General features: G+C 35.5%; 1 long non-coding RNA gene and 2 pseudogenes across 5 annotated transcripts in view; all 3 read right to left on the reverse strand.

The window, feature by feature from the left end:
• LOC139438407 (uncharacterized) overlaps positions 1 to 26,285 on the reverse strand; it is a 214,563-nt gene that overhangs the window by 59,476 nt on the left and 128,802 nt on the right. The window contains exon 5 of one of the 5 annotated variants that reach the window (XR_011648073.1): positions 24,869 to 26,241. The exons of the other annotated variants lie outside the window; for them this stretch is intronic. This is a non-coding gene — a long non-coding RNA (uncharacterized lncRNA). Of the gene's footprint in view, positions 1 to 24,868; positions 26,242 to 26,285 lie in introns of those variants that run through there. 5 annotated transcript variants of the gene reach the window in all.
• On the reverse strand, positions 9,549 to 10,727 carry LOC139438406 (olfactory receptor 2G3-like; annotated as a pseudogene).
• Positions 21,687 to 22,688, reverse strand: LOC139438233 (olfactory receptor 2G2-like; annotated as a pseudogene).

Below are 26,285 nucleotides of genomic sequence, written 5' to 3' on the forward strand. Positions count from 1 at the left end.
GTGGGTTTGACAGGCTAGTAAAAAATCACTTGACTATATATGTAAGGGTCTGTTTCTGAACCATCAATTTGGCCACTGGTCTATATGTCTGTCTTTATGTCAGTACCATGCTCTTTTTACCACTTTAGCTAGGTAATACGATTTAAATACCGGAGATGAGTGTCCTCAAATCTCACTTTTCCTTTTATAGATGTTTCTGGCAATTCAGGACCCCTTACTTTTCCAGATAAGTTTGATAATTGTGTTTTCAAATTATTTTTAAAATGTTGGTGGAATTTTTATTGGAATTGCATTGAATCTGTATATCAACTTGAATGGAATTGACATCTTTTTTGTCTTTATTTTTTAATGTTACATTAAAAAATATGAGGTCCCCATATACCCCCCACCTCCCCCACCCCACTCCTCCCCCACCCCACTCCTCCCCCCATAACAACAACCTCCTCCATCATGAGACATTCATTGTACTTGGTGAATATATCTCTGAGCACCGCTGCACCTCATGGTCAATGGTCCACACCATAGCCCAGGAATTGACATCTTAATGATGTTTTGTCTTCCAATATGTGATCATGGAATGTTCTTCCAATTATTTAGGTCTTTTTAAAATTTCTTTTAACAATGAGCTGTAGTTTTCTGAATACAAGTGCTTTACATCATTAGTTAAGTTTATTCCTACATATTTGGGTTTTATCTGTCATGTTTTATTTTCACTACTTTTTGACACTTTTAGTTACTTTTATTATTATAATCTTCATTTCTAGACTGTCTTCCAGGCCTCTCTGTCCTGTCTTTGCTTTTCAGGCTCTAGTACACCCTTTAGTATTTCTTGAAAATCTGGTCTCTTGGTTAGAAATTCTCTCAGTTTCTGTTTGTCTGTGAATATTCTAAACTCGCCCTCATTTTTTAAAGATAATCTTGCTAGGTATAAGAATCTTGGATATAAGTTTTTCTCTTGCAGTATCTTAAATATATCATAGCACTGTCTTCTTGCCTCCATGGGTTTTGGTGAGAAATCAGCACTTAATCTTATTAGATATCCCTTTATCCCAGACTGTAGAAATTCTTATGATTCACTATGCTAAATTTACTGTACAGCTTCACCTTCAAAATCCACCATGGTTGGTAGAAACCATGGCCATTAGAGAGATTTCAGGGTATTCTCTGTTTCTTATTCTTCAGGATATCCAAAAAGTATTTACTTCACAGTTTTAAAATGTGGAGAATACCATACTGAGCAAAATTGTTTATTCCTCATCTATTGTGAAACAGATGATACATAGTAATATATTATAATGTTCAGCAAGCAATGTAGCTGGTTCATAATACCAAGTTAATATGTTTCAGAAAGTATTCATCATAAAAACTGTGTAGTTGATCTCTACATTTCCATTGGATTTTAGGACCATTTTATTTTATTTTATTTTAAAGATTTCTATAGAATGCAATTGTAACTCTTTTACCTGTAAATGTCTTAGCTGTCCTTTCAAATTGAGATCAAGAAATATCTCAATCTTGGTTACCTACATTAGGTCAATTTATTATCTTTACATTTCCAATCTTTGGCATCTAGATTCATATATCACAGATTTTCAGGTACCTACAAAATTACGTAGAATGAACACTAGACTCAGACACATTCATACTATCCTGTTTGCTTAAATTTATCATATGGGACAGAAAAAATTAGGAATGCTACTAATCTTGAGATATATCATCACTGTTTCAGGGAATTATTCATAGGTGATATCAAAGAAACAAACCAACTATAATAAACAAATACACCTTAAAATGAGGCAACAAGTTTATCTTCCTTCCAACAATATTTCTTTTGGAATGTAAAGAGGTTGAGCAAATATATTATCTATCCACTTCCTTCCTTGAATAAAATTCATGGAGCCACTTCTGTAATAGGTACACATTTAAGAATAACTATTTCTAGATGTTTTATAAATATGTTTTTTCTTTAGGAGGACACATATGCATTATACCCATAATGAGCCCTGCTTAACTGGTGAATTCAACTTCAGGAGAGCCAGCTTTCCTTCAACTCATCTTGATAAGGATTTCTTCTCATCTATACTACTGTGAGTAATTACATTTTCAGTGATGTTCCTCTGCAATAAAATTAGCAATAAATTCTTTGGTCAAACTGAACAAAGTGTTTGATAATGTTTCCCACTTCACAGCAGTTATAATACATTTTTAATTTTATGTCAGAATGTAAGTGTTGGACTTGCTTGTGTTTCATGCCAGATTGTACTTTGTGAGTTCATAACTCTTTCCATTTTATTTTATTGTTAGGGGAATGGGATGTACAAAGTTTCTGGTACACCATAAGACAGCTGATTTTCTATTTTGGGTGCCCTTATGTAATTTTCTTTTGGAACCTTTTCTTGAATATGAGTTTTTCTCAGTCTATATCTCTTTCCTTCATGCCTGCAAAATCCCCTGATACCTATTTGCATAACACTATGGATCTAAATATAGTTATTTCTCAGTAAATGTTGAATCTTAGCAAGAATGATTTAAGTTTGCTGTGGACCAATGGGGAAATATATAAATTCATCAAGGTAGAACATTTGGGATTTTCACTTGAAAAGAGTTTCCTGGTCTTAAATAAAGTAGTGGTTGTATTCTTTGATGGGTATTTATTTATTTATTTATTGTCTTTATTTTTTTAATATTACATTAAAAAAATATGAGGTCCCCATATACACCCCACCCCCTCACCTACTCCTCCCACCCATATGATGGGTATTTAGAAGCTTCAGAAAGATAATGATTCTAAAGTAGCCTCTTTAAACAACTTCTTAAAGGTGCTACTTGATGTATAAAATGTTTAAGTTAAGTTTTAATTTAATCAAACTGAGTCACAGTACTGGCAAAGGTATTTCAATGGTAATTCCATTTTCTATAGTTTGTCAGCTTGAAGGTAGATTCCAAGCCCTTTTGATACATTAAAATATTACTTATTCAAAGTCATGTACACAAGTTATACAGAATGTGCTTTTTGTCAGGAAAAAGAAAGAAAAAAGTAATTCCATCACAAACTAAAGCAAAAGCATTGCAGAATAAGAAAGGGAAAAGTATATGATAATACCTGAATGGATATGGAAATTTGTAAATGGTTTTCAGAAAAACAATTTAATTTTTCATGCTTTAAGAAGGTTAATATTTAATGAGCTTGTCTATAAGATTTTAAAGAAATGGTATATTCATGCAAAGGAAAACTTGGTTTTCTGTCTGTTAAAATAATAATTTCTGGGATTATCCATTTGTTATTAATAAATTGTAAAAAGATTTATTACCTTCTGAGTAATTGGCTTAGAAATCAGATAGTGTTTTATCACAATAATTTCCTGTACTTTATTCAGATGTATATGTCTCTCATGTTTAAGAGAACCAAGTGTTCTAACTTTTTAAAAATCTGTTTGAAAAATAATCATATTATTTCCCATAAATTATTTTTAATCCTTTGTTGTCACTGAAACTGTCACTTACCAACCCATTTTTCATGGAAGCAGCCCCTCCCTTACTGGTTTGAAAAAGTTTTCATTTATTTTGTTTGTGCTCCAAACTCATCATGTTTATTCATCATATTTATTGAGAAGACACTTACTTCACTGCAGGAAGAATTATTTCTTCATTTCTGTTGGCAGCACACACTGCTAAGGAGGATGTTGACCAGCAATAGCCACTGAACATGCTAAGCTCCCATTTTAAGATCAGGTATGGTTTGCAATAAAGCATGCTCTGCTAAACCACACCCCATAACCTGCCTTCCCCCCAATTTGATTAGCCGACATCATTTAAACCCATCTTTATTCAGCCCCTTTAGCCTGCCTTTCCCATACAGTATAAAACCATAGGCTCAATTTTGCTCAGGTAGACTGAACTGAGGCTCCCTGAGATCTGTTCTCCTTGCTGGCTGACTATGTAATAAGTTCTTTCTCTTCTCGATATCCTGGCATCACAGCATTGACTTCTCTGTGCATCAGGCAGTGACCCCACTTTGAACAGTCACAACTTGGTGGCCATGAGGGTTAGTCATAGAGAACCCTGCATGAAGCTTCACAGTCATTGCAGGATGGAATTTTCCAGTTATTGACCCTGAGTGATCACCCAGACCCCGTTAGTCTAGAGGCTCAACAACAAGGAATTTCTCCCATTTCCACTGGCATCATCAGCCCTTTGGCACAGTTTAATTTCAAGAAAAGTGATGGTTCCAGATGAAGACATCTCCTGGATGAGTAAATTTGTTATTTTGGGGTGAGTGACTTTGCTAAGATATCTATGTGAAACCTGTCCTGGTTTTTTTGGTCACTAAGATTGGGTTTTCAATTCCCACCATAGCCCAGCTCAGCCTTGGTTAGGATTATGAGTTGGAGTCCTACCTTAGCCGTGCTTGGTTATTGATTAAGACTGTGAATTGAATCCCACCTTAGTCCTAAGTTTGTGGGTTTGAGCCCCAACTTAATTCCACTGGATGCTGGCCCCAGGTACTTGAGTATCAGTCATGGAAGTACATTCCAGCTGTGGGTTTGAGTCTCATTTTGGTTCTGCTCATGAGTTGAAGCCCACTTTGGTTCCAGTTGCTGGTCATGGGTTTGAGTCTCACATTGGTTTTGGTTTCTTTGGATTTATTTTATTTTACTGGTTAGTGGAATCATTGTTTACCAAGTTGAGTCTGATTGTGTTTACTTCTGTGTACACTTTGTCTTGGCATGCTGAAAGTTACAAATATGGGAAATGTTAACAGCAAAAGTTGCTGCAGCCTTGTAAAATGTGTTTTAGATAATTTTATACATTTAGAGGTGAATAAATGAAAAGAAAAATATACTATTCTTTTGTAACACAGCCAAGCCCTGGTATAAATTAGAATCTTGGTAACAATGGCCAGAGAATGGATCTCTTAAATATTGCAATTGGACTTACATTGTAAAAGAGAAGAAAAAATGGCCCAGAATTCCGTGTATTCAATCTCTATGTCTTTGTGTTAGAACACAAATTTTTAAAAAATGTTCAAAATTATGATTCAAATTAGTGAGTTTTTGTATTTCTGTGTTACTGTGGTTTTGTGTCTGACTCAGCTAAAGATTTTAATTGAAGCTAAAAGCTTTCTATTTTTGTCTATTTGTTTACTACATATATTCCTACCTCCAGATCATAATACCAAATTAATCTGAAAATTCTTAAAGAACTTCATTGAAATTGCTTAAAGTTAAATAAGCATATTACACAATTATATGCATAATCATACTCTTGAGGTACCTGAAATTAAAGAAACTGAACTTTTAACACTTCCAATGTCAAGAGTATTTCTAGATTTAAATGCAAATGTTTTAAAATTTAGATGAATTATCAAGCTTGAGTGCATACCTGGAGCTCCTGGCCCTGACTCTTCTGGCCTCCTGGGTGCTGGGGTCTGGGCCCGTGTGCTGCAGTTGCTGGGGACAGCCTGCACAGTGGAAAGGACACAGTCCAGAGCTTCCTGGAAGATCAGCAACATCCCCCTAAGCCTCTTTGCCCTCTAAGAAAGCAAAGTGCCTTTCAAGGTGACTGTTAAGGCTGCCCCAGGAAATGGCAGAGGCTTTTCCAATTGCCCATGTCACATCTTTGGGCAAAATAGATCTGGTAATATAGTTGCAGACAATTAGAAATGGGGCACATGAGCCCTAACAGATACCAGGGCCGCCTTATTTATGTAAAATCCCCTTGACCTCCTTAACACTCTTCCTGGAATACAATTCAAATGGTGGGGCATTGCCCAAACAATACCGGTTGGGGCAGCTATGGGGGAGGTATGGGTTAAGTCTAGAGCTCTTTCTACTAATTCTGAGGAATGCAGTTGGTAAGAACAATGATAAAGTTGCAAAATAAGCCATATTTTGCATAATTTGTCCTGTAAAATAGGTTCCTCTCTTTTTCTGAAATTCCAAGGGAATTCCCCAATTTGGAATTATTTTTCCTCTAATAATACTATTGCAACAGTAAACAGTAGACAAATCATGATTAAAACATATTTATATCCTTAGGATGGAGGATTGAATAAAATTGCTGAATTTCAGAAGGTCCAGTAAGTAAAGAAAAATATCCATTAGCACCATTGTCCAATTTCCAGGATAATGCTTTAGACAAATTAAACAATTGTAGTAATTGTCTAAAATTATGAACCACCAACTTCAAATGCAAACTGACTAAAAGCCTGACATTGTTCCTTATTTTGAAATGTCATGGAAAAAAAAGAGGATTTTTATTTGCAATGGAGGAAAAATAGAAAAGTGATGGGTGCTTTTATAAACCTGCTATTAAATTGTACCTTAGCCATAATAATAAACCAGACCTCTCCTACTTGCCTCCAGAAAACTGCTTCAGAAATTAATTCCCTATAACAGCTATGTCTCCTAAACTATCAGTGTTAACTACAATAAAAACCTACAATTATATTCCATTCAGGTATGTTCTCCTTAAATTCATATAGGTTTACTAATAAAATAAGATAGCATTAGATATTTAAAATGATGTAAAGTGTAAATTTATGCCTAGCAAAATTGACTTCTTACTTTGACAAACTTTATTTTAAGAATAATTGTGTTATTTAGGATGTTTGAAGAAAATTCACAAATGTTTTTGATAACTCACAGTATGCGGGTATGAGGTGGGTATCTAAAGTATGTAGGATGTACTTTGTTAAGGAAAAGGAGTGTTGTGTAGTACTGAAGTAAAATGACTGATTTTTTTTAAATGAGAAAGAGAATGTGTAGGAGAAAGGTTAAATGAACGTAGAATGCTATAGAAAGATTGTAGAAATGAATTTTATTTATTTCAGTCAATGCTAAGATTTGATAGACTTATGTATAGTTTTTAAGAGCTTTCATATCAAACAGTGAATTCATGCAAAAAACTAGAGTATGATTTTCTTTTTATTAAAATAATGAAGTTGCCTTGGATTACCATACTGGTCATGGTTTGAAAATAGAAGCTTTTTTTCCCATTTGGAATTCTGACAATAAGACAAATTTCTAAACCATACCAGAATATAGTTTTTGATGTTTATATTGACTTTATCATCCTTTATTATTTTACAAAATGCTTACTTTTAAAATAAATCTCTTCTCTACCCTTGGATAATAAGTAATCAAATGTTGTTTCACTATGACCCAGTTTCCTATTAAATGTAATATTCAAATCTGATGACTTGGCAGTTTGTCTGGTCCAAGGCAAACCCTAAATAATGGTTTAATATATATTCAAATTGTATTCAGCATTTTCTAGTGGGACGCAGGAAAGTCACAGAGGATTTTTTTATCACTCCTTGTAAAAGAGAGATGTGAGGAATAATTAAATTTATTAATATGTTACCAGTTGGATGGGAAGTGTTTTCAAATCTGAAGGGATTTCCTAACCTTCTGTAGGTTGAATCTATATGGATAAAATGTTATTCATATAAATATTTTTAAATTGTATGGAATTAATAGAGATTTGGTAATGTTCTCAATATCCATGTTAAGTCCTCATCATAAGCTGCATGTTATTAAACAACATTATAAATGTCATGAGTCATAATTTTAGTTATTTTTAGAAAATGCTATATGTTACAAGAGCAACCAAATCTCCATGCCAGGGACACTATTTTACTCTGATGCATCTCTAAATGTGCATGCAATAACTGATAGGTTAGAACTTTGTGGTGGTTAGACTATTGTGTCAACTTGACAAGATAATTGTGCCCAACTGCTTGGTCTTACATAAACCAATTATGTAATTAATGCTCTTTCATGTTATAAGCTATTGATAATGTGAAAGGTTCAACCCCGTCTTTTGATAAAAGCAAGTTACATATTGCTTGTACTTATTTCTTTCAAAGCTGATTTTATGGGCTTTATATTAATTGTGTGATATACTCATTTTTGCTACACCAATGCTTTAGTCTACTCATTTAACAATAAAATCAATATCTTTCAACCTAAAACATATTATACACATTAGTTCATGCCTATTTTGATAAAAGAAAAGCCTTAATTTATGAGAAAAGTCACTGCTTTCTTGTAAATTACACAAAAACACAGAAAAAAGTTTTTCAATAACTCATCACACTCTTTTGTAAGATAGCACATACTAGGAACAAAGACTGAATTAATTCTCAATCCAATAAGATTTGTCTTTAGCTATTTATATTTCTGAGTTCACCATGTTCTTTTTCATCTACTATAACACACACACACTCACTTAGAGAATTCCTGTTTCAGACAAACCAGATTGGCACTGTATCTTTGAAGGGATGTCTGTGTTTATTTACCAAAAAGAAAAAAGAAAAAATCAGAAGCCAGTGCTATCTCATCTGTAGTATTTTCTTGATTTGCTGAGATAATTTTATAATACTTGACTAAAACAAACATTTCCTCATTATCCTTAAACAATATTCACTATTAAGAACATATTGGTGTTTTTTAAATTGCAATTACTTTTATACTCCTAACATATTAAATGACTTGGAATAAAATTGTTTCATTATTTTCTCTCCCAAAATGCTTGTATCTACCATGTGCTGTCAGTGACTTACAGACCAAACAATCAGATACATTCACTAAGTTATGTAAAAATAATGTATTTAGTACATTTCATTTCTCTTACTCCTTTGTTGGGAGCAGTCAAAATAAAGTACACGCCGAACTCAGCAGAGCCAGAAGCACGGCTGCTAGAGAGGAGCCAACTTTCTCATTTGAGTAAACTATAATTAGTTCACCACAACATGGCGGGTCCCACATCATGGCAGAACTCAAATCTGCCCTGTCACTTCCTTGTTCTTCTCCCTCCCTGCTCCTTTATTCTCCTTTTCCTGCCACTGCCCAGACTGATAAGATAGTGCTGCAGGCGCAAGATGTGAAACTGAAGTCTGCCTTCTACCTCAGCAACAGAAGTAGCCAATCCCTAGCTTCCACCTCCACCCACTGCCCTTCCCCTTCCCAAGAGTATATATGCTTTGTTCCCTCAATAAAATTCGCAGCTTGATCAGAACACTGTCTTGCTGTCATTCTTCTTGTCTCTTGTCCCACCATTCTTTCTCAGCAGGTTTCGAGCCCTCATTGCTGTCCCGCGGGCCGGGACACTCCTTCTTGGAATTCTTAATGATAAATGGATTAAGGGAAATAGTAGTTAGTATGATATTCAACTGATCACTAAATCTGAACTATGAGCAGATATTTTTCCACCATGGTTAAGGTAAAATATAGAACTTTCTTTTTCTGCAGCATGAAACACTAATGGGAGATTTTGTAAGTAAATATAAGATGGTTGTTTATCAGAAACCTGAAAAAAAAAGCTTGAAAAATTCAATGAAAAGAAAAAAATCCCTAAGCAAACAATTGGCAACATTCGATATTGTAAAGCATTGGAAAGTAAGTGGCAGAAATAAAAGACTGCTGCCAAGTATCTTAGCTTATATCCACTCGGAGCTTTCTTTTCTATGTCTCAAGTTCTGATTTAAGTAAACATGTACCCAATTTGCATAATTACACATAAGAAAGGGGAAAGCCCTTATGTAATAAAATAAGAGAGCACCAATTCAACTGGTGTAAAATTAAGAACTATGAGTTTGTCTAAATAAAAGTTGGATAAAAGTACATGAATTGTAACCACTTCCTTGCATATTACATCTGGAGGAACACAGTTTTCCTGAGAGAAGTTTCTTCAGAGCCTCCTTCATATCCATGTTCCTTACACTGTAGATGATAGGAGTTAAGGTAGAAGTCAGCATGGTGTAGAAAAGGGAGATAAATTTGCCTCAGTCCTGTGTATAACTGTCATTTGGCTGGAGATACATGTAGATAATGTGCCATAAAAAATGATCACCACAATGAGGTGGGAGGAGCAGGTGCTACAGGCTTTATGTCTTGCCTCCACTGATTTGATCCTCAGAATGGCTTGGGTTATGAAGCCATAGGAGATAAGGCCGAGTGCTGGAGAGATTAGGAGGAAGAGGACACTATTGACAATAAGCACCAATTCATTAATGGTGGTGTCCACACAAGCCAATTTGAGTAGAGCTGGTACTTCACAAATAAAATGATCCAACCAGTGTTGCCACAGAGAGGTAACTGCAAGGTGAAGGTAGCATGAATCAAAGAATTGGCCAAACCACTCATCCAGTAGATGGATTTCAGCTGTTGACATAGCCACATGTTCATTATGACTACATAGTGTAAGGTTTGCAGACAGCAGCATAGAGATGGAAGGCCATCACAACCAAAAGGATGCATTCTGTAGAGCCCAAGGCTAGAGAGGTGTAGAGTTGGACCACACAACATCCATAAGTGATGGTCTTCTCTGGTCCTTGCAGGTTAACTAGGGTTTGAGGAGCAAGGCTAGTGGTGAAGTAGAGCTCCAGGAGAGGTTACTTAGGAAAAAGTACATGGGCGTGTGGAGAGGAGGATACATGTACCAGGTAATGATGATGATGAAGTTTCCCACAAGCATCAGGAGATAGAAGAAAAGGACAAATACAAAGAGCACAGCCTGTAGGCGAGGGTGGTCTGAGAAACCCAGAACGATGAAACCCACCGGGGTACTGTCATTGGCCCTTCCCATATCTCTAGGGGGAACATCACCTGCTAAGAGAAAAATGAGAAGTTTAAAACAGTTTATCTGAGAATCAAAAAATGTAAGAACTGTAAGATCATGGCGACCTATTTGTCCACCCTACTCATTTTTGCCCTTAATGTGTGGTCCATATACCATCCAGTCTAATGCCTTTTATAAGAAAATCATGAATAATTTCAATTCAGGATTTTCTGGGAACTCATTATTAAAGCCCAAGGTATTATTTCAAAATCAACAAAAAAGAATGTCATTTGGCTAACATTTATATAGGGGAGGGTGAAACATTTTGAATTGAAAGAATTGGTAAGTCACACAAAAATGTTTCAGAATGAGAAATATATTCTGTCATGTTACATTTTTCTAGATTCTCATCTAGAAGAATGGAATCATATTCATCATATTCCCTTTTCCATATAAAAGGCATTATTCAATTATTATGCTATTTTAGTCATTATTAGTCTATCCACACCACACAACCCTAGTTTATAATGCATTCATTTCTGAGAAGAACTTTACAAATACCCAGTATTTGAACTCTTGACATCAAGGTCATCCCCAACCCACTGTACATCACTGCCAGATCAATATTTCCAAAATAGAATTTGGAAATATCACTTTTTTTTTCTGCTTAAAAGCCTGTAGCTACATTTCAATACTTCCACTTCAAAGAAAAATACTTTATTTCACTCAATTATCTCTAAAGTTTTGCTCCAAATCCCATTTTTTATGCATAACTTCTACACTGACCTTTCTGGATCTTCTTATAAAGACAAGTAAGTCATCCACATAATCTATGCAATGGTCAGTTCTCCTAATGACCAAATGACTTCAAATGTTCTTCACCTTTCTAAAAAGCATTTGTCATTGTAGCTTAGAATTTTTGTCATGTTGAACCTTAAGGAGTTTAAAAAGTTTTATCAATTATCTTTTTTTAATTATATATTTCTAAGGAGAATTTAACAAATCTATAACTTTTTTATGTTGTGTATTCTTGTTTAATGTATTTTTGTTTTATGATGAATATTAATGACTTGAAGCCAGTTGGTTTAAGTAATGATTCAAAATATACTTTGAAAATAATTTCATTTTTGACAATTCAATCATTGAGTGAACATGTATGCTATCTGTTGTTATATTATATATGTTCCTTCCTTAAACATGTTTTCTTTTCATTATAATATGTCCCACAGGTAAAAACAGTCTTCTTCTATCCTATTGCATCCCAATATTATCCATTTTAAAAGGCTTTATATTAGTTTCATCCAGAAAACCTTATGCAAGTTTCCACATTTCAAAACAATTTTTTTCTCATCTGTAAGTTTGCAAAACTGATTTGAAAATTATTTATTTGGTTCAGACTTAGAACATTATTTTTAATTTTTCTTTTTTAAAATTTAGATTATTCATTATGTACCTGTTAAATTTTGTTTTGTATCTCCAGATGGATTATTAGATCAATGACAATCTTATCCCTGTTGAAGCAGTGCACAAAAAGAGTATAAATGCATGTGTGCAGTGGTGGCAAAATGAGGAAGATTTCCTATCTTCATCTGTGCCTAGGATGAAACCTGAATATATTAGATTTTGTATGCAGATTTTGGTTCACGGTAAAAACCATGAATATGGTGTTTTCTTTTTTATTTTAAAGGGCACTTATTTTTAGCACTAATGATGGTGCATTTTTAGATATTCAAACAAATATCCATTTTAACAGGCTTTAATAATGAGTTCCCAGAAAACCCTGGAATTGAAATCATTCATGATTTTCTTAGAAGAGGCATTAGACTGGATGGTATACTGTGCTTATATATATTCCCTGCAGAGCCAGATGAGGTGTAATTCTTCCAATGGAGGTTGCATGCATTGTTTATGCTCTCATCATGCTGGCTTCAAAAGCTTTCCTCTACCTTTCACACATTTGCAATGCCTGTTTGTTGAAAATATGTGCACTAAACATGAATAACAAATGCAAAAATTCTAGGTATTGATGTAAGTTCATAAAAGTGAATGATCAAAACCACACTTATATAGCAAACTCAAGCAACCTCAGCTCTCCAAAAAAGACCTAAATCAATAGCAGATGAGAAATTTTAAACAGAGGTAAACTACATGAGAAATACTAACAAATGGGGATTCTCTTTATGTTTTCTTAGAATAGCTGTTAATAAGTTTGTATGTTTGTGAAGGGAGAAGTAGTAAAGATTAAAAAGTCAAGAATTCTATGATTTAGATAGTGAAGTATTTTGAAAATCAGCCTAAGATTCAAGAAATGGTTATGCCCATCAACAGATGAATGGATAAATAAAATGTGGTATATACATACAATGGAATACTACTCAGCTATAAGAAAGAATACAGTAGAAACATGTGTGATAGCATGGATGAATCATGAGAACCTTATATTTAATGAAGCAACCCAGGCATTGAAGGACAAATACTACATCACCTCTCTGATATGAAATAAGTAAACCAAGCTATCTCAGAGAGCTAGAGACTGGATGATAAGCTTAAAGGAAGTTGGGGGGGGTAAAGGAAAGTTGCAAGCTGACACCAAAATGGGTGAAATCTATGATAAGCTGGAGGTAAGTATTTGTACACGGAAGGGATAAAATGGGGGCATAGGGATACCTTTGGGTGGGGCTTTGTGGGCTTAAAGGGGGCTAGGGATGAGAAGATAGGTCATATGACCCAAGAAATTAGGGGGAGGGTTGGGGGAACACTTGAACATAGGAAATTGTCAGGTATGTGGTTGAAATTATAATGTAGAGAAAACACTTTAGAAAGTACAATAAGGAAGGTTACCTGTTTTAGATGCTTAAAGGGGTCATGTGACACAGGGCAGGCTTCTAGGGAGTGTGTGAGTGCTCATTTTGTCATAGTGGGTTATATCATTGGGTGGAGACCCATACAATGACAGTGAAGGTATACCCACATCCTGGGGGGACTGATATTCTCAAACAGATGGAATTCTATCTCTCAAGAGAATTGGTGGCTCCCAATGGGTTAGGGCAGTCAAATAGGTCAAACCCTCAACATTGTTGCAAGTATCTCTGAATATGGACCTTCAAGTAATAAAGATTGATTGTCATAGTGGGCCCTGAGGGGAGGGGGAAAGAGGTGTTGAATAGATGGAATCAGTGTAAGTGTGGGGCAATGGAAGTGTTCCACAAGATCATGCAATGATGGATATAGGACATGTTAAATTACACCAAAAATGTATAAAAGTCTATAGGCTAAAATGTAAACCATAATGTAAAGCATAAGATAACTAAAAATTTAGAAAATTGTATAGTCTAAAATATAAATCATAATGTAAACTTAAATGGAACCATGTTTGAAAGCTATTGTTTCAATATCTGTACATCAGCTGCAGCAAATATAATATGAACATATAAAAATACTGTTGTTTGGAGAGGGACGAAGGGTTTGATGTTGGATATGTGGGAATACTATATACTGTTTATGTGAATTACTATGATCTAAAACTCATGTGAAAACAAGCTTAAAAATTAGGGGGAAAAAAGAAAGGATGTAGACACTAAGGAAGAAATGGAAGAAATTGCCTTGCCACTGTACATACAGGGCAACACCTATAGCAGTGATGAAAGGCAAAATGTCAAAAATAAATCTTCATTTTTTCATTTTTCGATACCAAATTTATTTTTCCTTTATTTAGTTTTTCTAAATTAGTATGTATTCTATATCTAACCTTCAAATCTACCATTATATTCCATTTTACTATTAATAGAACCTGGCCTATTTTGGACCACAGAGAGGTTCAAGTATGGCAGGGGAGGAACACTGGTGTGAGACATTATTGGTGGGGGGCACATGGTTGGGAGGGAGTTCTCCAGGGCATGTATACAGGGTACATAAAAATGTTTGGATATTTTCATAGTGGTTTCAGTTAAAAACGACAACTGAGGGAGCACTGAGTTCCTAGCTGGGGGAGCTCTATCACATTCCCCAAAGGAACAGCAACAATTATCCAAGTGCAATGGCAAAGACTAATAAAGATGGAAGGTCCAACAATGAGCCCTTGATACTGATGGTTGTGATCATGAGCCTGTGTGCCTGAAATATGAACTAGGCCTAGAGCTTCAAGGTGCCTAGGAGTTACCTCCAGAAAACCTCCCTGTTGCTCAAATGTGGCCACTCTCTAAGCCAAACTCAACATGTAAATGCATTACCTTCCTCCCAGCATGGGATATGACTCCTGGGGATGAGCCTCCCTGATGTCGAGGGATTATGACCAAGCACCAGCTGATGATATAACTAGAGACCTTGAATAAAAGGATCAACTCAGACCAGCAGAGTATCTCAGCCTACATGTAATATCAGGTGTTAAAACTGCTTTTTGACTTTGGATAAAAGGGGGAAATGGAAAGGACAAATGAATTTATATGGCTATGAGTCTCCAAAAAAGAGTCGGGAGGTCATATGAGGAGTAATGCTTATGTATGCCTCAGCAGGGTACCAGAGAGAGCAAAGTAGATAGAAACCCAGGTACTGTGCCTCCTAATGGCTACAGAGACCCACAGGTTCTATGGTCATGGCAGATGACTCTGGAGTTCTGTGCCATGTCAGTTGGCCCTACTTTGGAGTTTATGTTCCTGAGTGTGATGGAGTTGGACACAGATACGACCTTTCTACACATGACTCTTCTGTTACTTTTACCAGACCTGTAGTTGGCATTTGGGTTGGTGTATACTCAGGAGACCTGAATTTCTGGTCTGTCCATGTGACAGCCAGGCCCTGAGCCTCAACATACCTGCAACTCCTACCTTCTGGTTTATTGGACTTACCCTGGCCAGCTAACAGGGAGGTGAAGAAGGTTAACCACCACACCAGGGAGCCAAGAGTGCCTACAACTGCAAGCAGGAGAATTACACCCATCATCCATGTGGAATCTAGGTTCCCTCTTGATGTAGAGGGGTACTGGACATAACTATCCCAGGGTCCATAGGATGGAAGAATAGAATATGGATTAGAATGGACTTACTGGTGTTCTGCTGGAACTATTGTGATTAGTAATGGAAGAAATTGTAGTATTGATGTGGAGAAAGTGGCCATAGTAGCTGCTGATGGTAGGGAGAGGGAAGAAGAGGTACAATGTGGGGGCATTTTCAGAATTTGGAGTTGTCCTGTGTGGTGCTGCAGGGACAGATGCTGGACATTGTGTGTCCTGCCGTGGCCCACTGGGTGGACTGGGGGAGAGTGTAGTCTACAATGTAGACCACTGTCCATGTGGTGCAGCAATGCTCCAAAATGTATTCACCAGGTCCAGTGAATGTGCCATGATGATGGAAGAGGTTGTTGATGTGGGAGGAACTGGGTGAGGGTGTGGGGGGTATACGGGGTCCTCACATTTTTTGAATGTAATGTTTAAAGGAAAATAAAGAAAAGATATATATATATATATATATATGAAAAGAAATAGTTATGATCTTTGATTACACATGGAACATATGCAACTCATGCTTCACAATATCTTATCTGACTAGAACAATCTGGGTAAAGACCGAAAGAAGACAGGAAGGAAGAAAGGGAGGGAGGGAGAAAAGAGGTAGGGAGGAAGGGCAAAAAAGGCTAAAGTAAGGATCAAGGTTTGATGTTTTGAAGTCCAGGCTCTTTGTCTCTAAAGCTCATTCTAATTAAGCCTCATATAGCAACCAGAGTTATCTTTGTCTCTCAAATATGACATTTCCCTTTGAATGGTTCCCTGTGTTTACAAGAAAAACATGTACTATCCACAAGGCATTCAACCCCTCCTTGGGCTGGTTTATGCCCTCCCTACATCCACTGCCATACCCCACACATCTATCTTATCATGCTGCCATTTTGAGTGGTCTGCACTTCCCCTACTTTCCTTTCACTCAGTCATATGTTTTCTTAGGCTTCTCCCTATGAAAGGATATTCTCCCACAGCTCCCATCACTGGAAAAGCATCTCCTCCCATTTCAAGGCTCCATGCTGGTCACTTATGTACAAAGTCTTCCTTGACTCTGATCAGTGATGACAGCCCCTATGCCCCATCCAGGTAGATTTACCAATTCTTATCTAATAAAACCATCCTTCACCCTGAACCTACTTCTATCATAGAACCTATCAGATACCACTGAGATAAATCTTTACATTTGTATGTTTCTAATAAACTGCAAGCTTCTTAAAGTGAAGGGTCATGTTTTACTGATTTTATTATGTATTATTTGTATGGAGTATGAAGCATAGTAAAAGATAAACATTTGTTGCATAAACTAATGCATTTTAGTTGCCCTATTTCCCAAAGACATACCCTCTCTTGGGTCTTTCTGTATAGAACATAGTCTACCTTTACTTTTGTGACACTGAACCTTGCTCATTCAAGCCACTTCCCTGTTTAAAGCCTTGAAACAGGCTGAAAACCCATAGCCATGTCTTATCCCAATTTGAAGAGATCCAATATAAGACAAATGTTCCTTCTGGTCTAGTCCATTTTACAGATGTTTTGTTCCTCTGTGTCTGCCCTGCCTTTAGGTGGAAGTACAAGACTGATGGTGTTAGGGTTCTCAGTATCTACTCATGTGTTTTAAAGTTACCCACCTGAGCAGACAAAGGCCTGATTTGATGTGTAAGCAACTGTCCTCTCCAGTGCACATTCTGATTTATGCTGTTTCATCCCTCAACTTGCTGACCCCTGTCAGCATCAATAAACACAATCACATCTCTCTGAGGAACTGACAAATGAGACCACAATATTAATAAAGTCAATAATGAATGATGCTCTGGAAAAAAATTTATTCTGGCTCAATAAAACCAAACCTAATAATTCATTTTAGTGACATTGTACTTAGAATATTCCTCCATTTGAGGGTGAAGAAAGCCCAGAGCTCAAAGGCTTACAATAACACACAGCTTGAATTGTATAACTGTATAGTAATTCTCCTAAGTAATTTTTTTTTACAGAAGATTAATACCACATTGAATTGAGTGCTCTAGGATGTTGTTTGTATCTACCTATGTATCTCTTTATGTAAACATCTATGCAACTATTTACATATCTAAGTATCTATTTATCTATCATCTATCCTCTCTGTATCTAGGTTTCTATATCTATTTAGCTATATCTATCTATCTATCTATCTATCTATCTATCTATCTATCTATCTATCTATCATCTGTGTTTTCCATAAGAGATGACTTAAATTGAAAATATCAATTATACTAAGTTGCCAGGCACTATCTTGTAATTATGATAGCAACAGAAAATTGCCACATTTCCATAACTGCAGAAAAAATAACCTGAAATTCAAAGAGTTTAACTTTCTCTCTCAACATTTCATGTTACATTAATGACAAACCATGTCCAGCAGAGATAGAAAACTATAAGGCTGCTACCTGAATAACTTTCATAAATCCATTCAAAACACAAGTGCACTCAAGTAATGCTAAATTCAACTTAAGTCTTACTACCAAGACTCTTTAAATGTGTTGGCGTTTTCCACATCTTCAGAAAGCACATTATATAGCATTTCCTTAGCTTTGTGTTTCTGTGTCAAACCTGGTCCTGACCCACCAGGCAACTTAGCTCCAGAACAATGTCTGTTGAAGACTGATATTTCTCACAGGAACAAAGCCTGAAGAAACTGTTTCAGTCACAATGAGATTTGAGAGAGAGGGGGATCTGAAATGGGCAGGATCCCTTTATGGCAAGTTCATGTTTATTCACATCTACAAAACCCTCTGGGGTAACCTGTGCCCAGCAATTAGTAGAGGAAATAACTCCAGGGGATCAACCAAGGAGAATGGATATACATATTTCCCTCACATGGAGTATTCTGTTTTTAATACAGTATCATTCTTCAAAGTCCTACTTTGTAAAGAAGTCATCAGACTTCCCAGCATAAAAAATAAACAAACTTGTCTGTGTTGCTTCCTTGCTCCTTCTCTTCAGTTACAAGAAAGAACATCTCTGTCATCCACTTTAAAGTTAATCCTTCCACCTGTAACTTGGATTACCTGCATCATATAACTCCCCATAACTAGCAACATCTTTATTTATTAGTGTGAAGAAATTTCATAGTAAAATCATCTGGAGGTAAGTTTAGATTTACTGTCTCTTTTGTAACCTCCCCCAAACCTTTAAATGTTGGATTACTCAAACATCAAGCCAGCATCCTCAACTCTAATCATGATTTAATCTTCCCTAAGTGAACCCATCTGCTAATCCTATTATGAGTACGTTCCTCTAGTGAGGACCAGATCCTCATATTCAACTTTCAAATGAACAGCTCTCCTTGCACCCCAAATGATATTTGTTCAAATCTAAGCCCTTGCTTTCAATATTATGTTTCTTCTAAAAGTAAATGGTGGGAAATGGACTTGGCCCAGCGGTTAGGGCATCCGTCTACCACATGGGAGGTCCGCGGTTAAAACCCCGGGCCTCCTTGACCCATGTGGAGCTGGCCCATGTGCAGTGCTGATGCGCGCATGGAGTGCCATGCCACGCAGGGGTGTCCCCTGCATAGGGGAGCCCCATGCACAAGGAGTGCACCCATAAGGAGAGCCGCCCAGTGTGAAAGAAGATGCAGCCTGCCCAGGAATGGCACCACCCACACTTCCCATGCCACTGATGACAACAGAAGCAGACAAAGAAACAGGACACAGCAAATAGACACAGAGAACAGATAACCAGGGGAGGGGGGGGAATAAAATAAAATAAAATAAAATAAAATAAAATAAAATAAAATAAAATAAAATAAAATAAAATAAAATAAAAGTAAATGGCATCATCATCAGCCCAGTTCATGCAAGGTAGAAACTTAGGCCCATCATTGATGTGACCATCATTAAGTTTATCTTTTTTATCCTTCATATCAAGTCCCCAAAATTACAAATAACACCTAAATATTTCTCAAATATGCTCTTTATTAACTCTTCAATCTCCAATGCTGGTTGCAAATTTTAAGCTGAATGAAGATATCTTATGCTCTAATACAGTTGCCTCATTAAATAAGGGTTAAAATGAGTTAAAAAAATAAGTGTAGGTATTTGTGTTTGTTATAAGAAGTATAAGGACTAAAACCAAAACATCTCTTCTCTGTCCGGTGTTCTTTCATTACATCAACATTAGTTGATTACATGTAGAAATAATGTAGTTTTTTAAAAGTCTAAATTCTATACCTCTTTCAATATCCAGGTCCTTACAAGACCCTATATTGGTTAAGACTTTCTTGAACGTTCTCAACTCTAAAGACATAGCCTGATTTTATTTTGATGTTGCCTCATACAAGATACAACAGAGTGGCATGTGGTACTATTGGTTGTGAATAAAAATAATCATAGAACATTTTTTTTAATTCCTCCAAAGAATATGGTATTTGAAATTTTTAATAAACATGTATTATTATAATTCATGGACTATCCTTAAATTATTACCTCTGCTTTCTTCACAACATGCATCCAAGAGAAGTTGGGAAATCAGTTATCAGCAACTCTCATGGCAAATTAATCCTCAAAGTTTTGGCCTGACACCAGATGAGGGTCATCTGGTGATCCCAGGGAAGGGAAGTTACTCAGCTGCTGTCCCCTGCCCAGACAGTGACAGGAAGGGAAGTTTTGATAAATAAAAACACTAACCTAGGTCATACTTATACAATACAAATCTACTTAACTACAAGATTTTTGCTTCCTATTTTGTACTGTTCCAATTCCTTAGCTGGCATACAGGACCCTTTATTCCTTGATCAAGTCAGACATTTTTCTATCATCTCATCTCAACTATAAATCTTTGGTCCATCTTACATTTTATTTTGTTCCTTTAATATTTTCATAATTTTAAGTTTACTTCAGTTATAAAAACATGCTTATCTCTCTACATATATGATTCTTAAAAACTCTTCTTTAGTTGACTTAAACTTTCACATCCTTCTGGTCTCTCTGGGACAATGCATTTCTCAGCTTCTTAGAAGTCATAAGTGATGGGTCAGTCATTCCTTGACTTGCTTACTCTTTCAATGAAATGATTAACACACTTGGACTTACAAGACCTTCCCACTCTAGTGAGATGAGAATATTCTTTTTCACCTCACTAAAATGTTTCTTTATTTTGATGTACATTTGAACCCACCATTGTTGCCTACAATAGTCTATACAATTCAGTTATTGCCATCATGCAAGAAAGCAGAATGTAGACTCATATATTCACACAAAATTTCCCAAAATCAATTTTCATTTTCAGAAAAGGAACATACATAAAAAGAATTCTTAGAGTGAAATCTGGAGAAATGACTATCAGTGTTTAATAGTAAATAGTGAAAGATCTTTGGTTCAGATTTTGTCCAGAAAATAAAATTCAAAATGAAGAAAAAAATGTTTTATATATATAATATAGGTTAAAATAACACTAATAACTGCTATTAATTACCTGTGTCTTCAAGACACAAAATATTCTAGAGCTGTGATTCATCTCAGGAAATAGAATTTATGGTTAGGCAGTTAGAAATGGTTTATGAATTCAATTATAAAATTAGAGAACTGGGCTCCCTCCAGGGGCTTTGTTCACCATTTTTAATGTATGGCTTTAGTTCTTATGGTGTTTTTGCCCCTCTACACATCTCTTCCAGGTTCCAATAAGGTGAAATAAAAAGACTTTTGTTTCGTGACAGTTTGCTTAAGATTCAGACATCCAGCTCTGTTACTTTGGAAATAATTAAGCTACTTGCACTTCTATAGTTATGGGGAGTCTGCAAGACTGACAACTGTATTGTTACAAATGGACAGAACAAATGGCTTTATGAATGCCTTGAATGTTTGCCTGTTCACTTTAATCTTGTAAAGAGTTTAGCACTTAAAAGGAATCTCACATTTGCTACTTAAATAATACATTTTGAAGAAAAGATACTGAAGCATAGATTGAGTAAATACTAAACTGTATGCTGGGTTGGGTCATAGCAAAGTCAGGATTAGGTGCATATATTCATAGTATTTTTGTATGTTAAAAATTGAATAAGCAACTAATTAAAAGAAAATGGAATAAAATGACCAAAGTATGGTCCTTCTGGAAGGTTTTTATCACAGTATCACTTTTAGGAATTCTTTGGGATTCATGTAAATGTTATACACAGAATATTCCCTAGAATTTTCTTAAGAGCCCTTTTAAACTCTTTGTTCCTTAGAGTATAGATGTGAGGGTTCAGCATAGGGGTCACCACAGTGTAGAAGAGGGAAACAAACTTTCCCTGATCTTTGTATTTACTCTTGGATGGCTGCAGATATATGAAGATGATGGTTCCATAGAAGATGATAACCACCAAAAGGTGGGAAGAGCAGGTACCAAAAGCTTTCTGTCTCCCACAGGCTGACTTGATCATCAAAATAGCCTGGACAATGTACCCATAAGAGACCAGGATGAATGAGACAGGCACTACAAGGAAGAGGACAATAGCCACAAAAAGCCCAATGTTGTTGAAAGTGGTGTCCACACAAGCCAACTTGATGAGCACAGGGACCTCACAGATGAAATGGTCCACTTGATGATGACCTCAGAAGGGCAGCTGAAGAGTGAGACTAGACTGTACCAGGCTTGTGGCCACCCCACTGAGCCATGCCATAGAGGCCAGGATCATACAGAGATGGGGATGCATAAGGACAGTGTAACGAAGGGGATGGCAGACAGCAACATAGCGATTGTAGGACATCACCATGAGCAAAACACACTCTGTGGAACCCAGTGCAAGGGAAAAATAGAGTTGAACAATGCAGCCACCATAGGTAATCATTTTCATGGAATCCCTCAGGTTTACCAAGAGCTGGCGAATCACACTGCTGGTGAAGCATAGATACAGGAAGGAAAGATGAGAAAGGAAATAATACATTGGCATGTGAAGTTTGGATTCCAGATGAGATATCAGTATGATGGTTGTATTACCTAAAATTGTTAGTAAATACAAGATCAAGATGATTATAAAGAGAGTCTTCTGTAACTGAGGATAATCAGAAAACCCCAACAGGATGAAACCTGTCAGGCTGCTCTCATTGGTACTCCTCACCATCCCTATTTGCGAGGTAGTTTCCAGAATGCTGAGGCATAGCTGAAAAGATGGCATATTATACAAGGTCAAGTGAGTGACAAGGTTACCTCTCATAAAAGTGTCCTATGTTAAATTGGTATGAGTTTGTGTCCTTAGAGCTAGTAACTTCCATCGATCCATTTTTCCCAGTGTGTTCAATCTACCCATTTGACTTCTTTGTGGCCTTCTAATTTTCTTCAAAATAGAGAACAATGGGCATATTAATAAACAACATCATCTGCTATAGGAAACACTTTAGACCATTGTTTCTTTCCAATCCCACCAAATTTACCCTTCATATTTTAACATATCTTTCTAGTTACAGGAAGGAGGAAATTCAGATGATTCCAACTAAAATTAGAAAACTGAATTTTTAAGAAATTTTCTATTATGGAAAAATATCTCTCATCATGAAGAATTGTGGAAATTTCTAAGGTTACATTGCTGAAATAAATTGGATGTGATTATCATTAACTATAAAACAATGCCTGAGAGCTTACATGACCTGTAAAAATGCATCTGTTTACCAAGAAATGTAAAGTTTGGATGCATTTCTTCTGAATGCATGTAAAATTGATTTTGATTCAACTCACTATCTATGTTTCTTATTCCTTCCACTGCTGCTTTTTATTTGTTTTTCTTGGTTTTTGCCTGTTTCTGTTTTTAGAGACCAAGGATCCTTTTGATTTTTAGGAAATGAAATGGTATCTGTTAGTTATACATCTTTTAAGTATTTAAATTTCTTTTCCTAGAATCATTTGCCTTCTAACCATCATTCAAAGTGTGAATGCAAAATGTGCTCCCTGAAAAGGAAGCAAGCAAGTAAAAGGATCTTTAATTCCAAATGAAGAAACCATATCTGATTTATGAAATGACACTACTCAGTAAGCTATTAATTATGGAGGTACTACAGAAAGACCAGGCCTTTCTTCCAATCCAGTGTTACTAAGGAGACTTCCCTCAATTCTGCAGAAAAATAAAATAGCCCTTTAATATTACACACTTCCAATACCTTTGTTTTTAAGTATTTGATTTGAGTAAGGTGTATGTCAGTTTCTTCACAATAGCTGGTGATCTCACAGCATCCTTGTCCACGGTACTCTCTCAAAAATCCATTTGGCAGTCTGCACAAGTTATATCCATCATTTTATACTCCTTTGATTTTCCCAGGAGAGTCTGAAACAGCTCAAGTCAACTAGTAGATAGTTGATATCATCATCAAGTGAATGAATGAAGAGATGCCATAAAATATGGTGCAAAAAGAAACCTTTCTAATTCTCCTGAATATAAATTCTGGTGATGATAATTAATATTTAACATTTCCCCAAAGCAATTCCAATTACTTCATGTTGGAATGAAATTTCAAAATATATATATTTTTTAATTTCATGAGTATATCTTCAATTAAATTATTTTGAAAATAATATTTTAATTATTTTGAATAACATGGAAAAAAGTATCTATAATATTAGAGACCCTCTTTGTTTAAATAGATCCTCTGTGATAACTTCAGTTCTGGATATGACATTTTCTTGATAAATCTTATTTTCTTCCCTCTGACCTTTGTAGATCCCCATAATATCTCCATTTTATTAACTAAATTCACTTAAGCAATATAAAAATGAAGAAAGGAGAGCCAGTTCTTTTCAACCCCAGGAGATATGATCAGATCTCCTAGTATTAAATGAAAGTTAACTTTGCTAACTTCTCACTATATCTATCCTATTATTTCTGGGGGGGCATGTTCTTATGAATATCTGAAATGATGCAAGGATAGTAATTGCCAGCACCTCATAGTTATTCATAGATTCATCAGGAAAAGGCATACCACCACATACTCTTCAAGGGTCCATTGTGATGTCTTAGGTAGAACTTAAGTAGAACTAGCAACACTGATAGAGAAATTCCTGTGATAGATCCATGGGACATAAAATGATTTGCTCAACCCTGTTAAATATTTAGTGACATGACATAGTTAAATGTCCTGAATTTATAATCTGAATCCTATAATCCTTATCCATCTACCTGTGATCTCATCTTCATTCTGCTATAAACCTCAAATTTATAATCCCTCATGAATTGTAATTGCCATAAGCACATGTGGTTCTACCCTTATTAATAGTATTAATATGGTTAAGGGACACTTACAAATGTGGCAACTTGCCATCAACTTCAACTCAATATTTTCATTCCAAAAACAAAAACATACTACAATATCTTATTACCTTGTTTATTTTCCACCCAAGTATCTGGCTTTATATTCCAAGCACATATATTTCCATGATGAACATATTCCCATTCATTATGAATCATTAAAGTCTTCAAAGTAAACAATAGGATTATCCAGGCATTTTTCCATGGCAGAATACAAAAAGTAATTAAATCTGCACATACATACTATTTAACTTGAACTTGCTTACTTATAGGATTTTTCTTAATATATCATATATCCTCATTACTCGTTGCAAATATCATGTGACTGATCATACAAAAGTTTGAAATTAATTCTAAAAAACACTGTGTTTTTAAAGAGTCATAGATATTGGCTGAGTGAAAACAATATTTCCATAACTTCTTAATTTAAATCTATTAACTATAACAGAAGAAAATAAAATGAAAAATATCTCTAAATAGGAACAGTCCTAAAACTGAAACTCCCATAAGTCTAATGCACATGGTCCATACATCATGTACCTGATACATTGAAATTTAATGAAAAACACTTGGATACAGAGAGAAAAGCCCTCTTTGCTAAGCACCATCCAATGTATCACTTACCATGGAAAAATAAATTGTAGAATGTAGAAGGCCATGGAACATCAAATATCCTATTAGAGGAGTGTTTCCATATAGATTTCTCCCTTGCTGGGAAAATTAGCTCTGTTGATAAGTGGCATGGCTAGGAGCTAGGGGGAGCTAGATATAGTTCCAGAGAAAAGTTATTTATTTTGGAGAAAAGTTATTGGGAAAATTATGTTAGAATGAAACTTCCAGATATCCACTATACTTTCCCACCAAGTGACTGCAAGACATAAGATAAACTAAAAATCACCAACACTTATTCTCCAATTCAAGTTTTAAAAATCCAGGTAAAATCACACCCAGAAAACCTTTGAAGAAAAAAGCAAAACACACTCTCCCAATATATTTGGGGAAAGAGTAATCCAGAATTGCTGTCTTCTCCCAAAGATTAAGGATATATAAAAAATATTTTTAAAAAAACAATACCTCAGTTTCATACACTATAAAATCTATTGTATTAAAACAAGGTAAAACACACAAAAATAACAAAAGGTAGGAAGGCTCATAAGAGACAAAAGGTGGATGAAGAATGTGCATTTGAAGGAGAATTGCTCCAAGAAACAGTATAAATATTGAAAAGGTGAAATTTTCCTACAAACTCTGAAAAATACAAAAAAAACCCTGGATTTATTGAAATGAGATTTGAAACAAAACCAGATTTAAAAGGCAAAATTGGCTGAGATATTTAAATAAATTAAGGAACTAAAAATTGTTAGGGAGCTGGAAACATTTTTAGAAAGGCAACAATAGAGATTAAATAAGGATGAGCGTGAGTAACTTGCAGAGACTGCAATAGAAAGAAAAAATAAAAATATATTAAGAAGATGACAT

This window comes from Dasypus novemcinctus, chromosome Y (genome assembly GCF_030445035.2).
Source record: "Dasypus novemcinctus isolate mDasNov1 chromosome Y, mDasNov1.1.hap2, whole genome shotgun sequence".
NCBI classification, from domain to species: domain Eukaryota; kingdom Metazoa; phylum Chordata; class Mammalia; order Cingulata; family Dasypodidae; genus Dasypus; species Dasypus novemcinctus.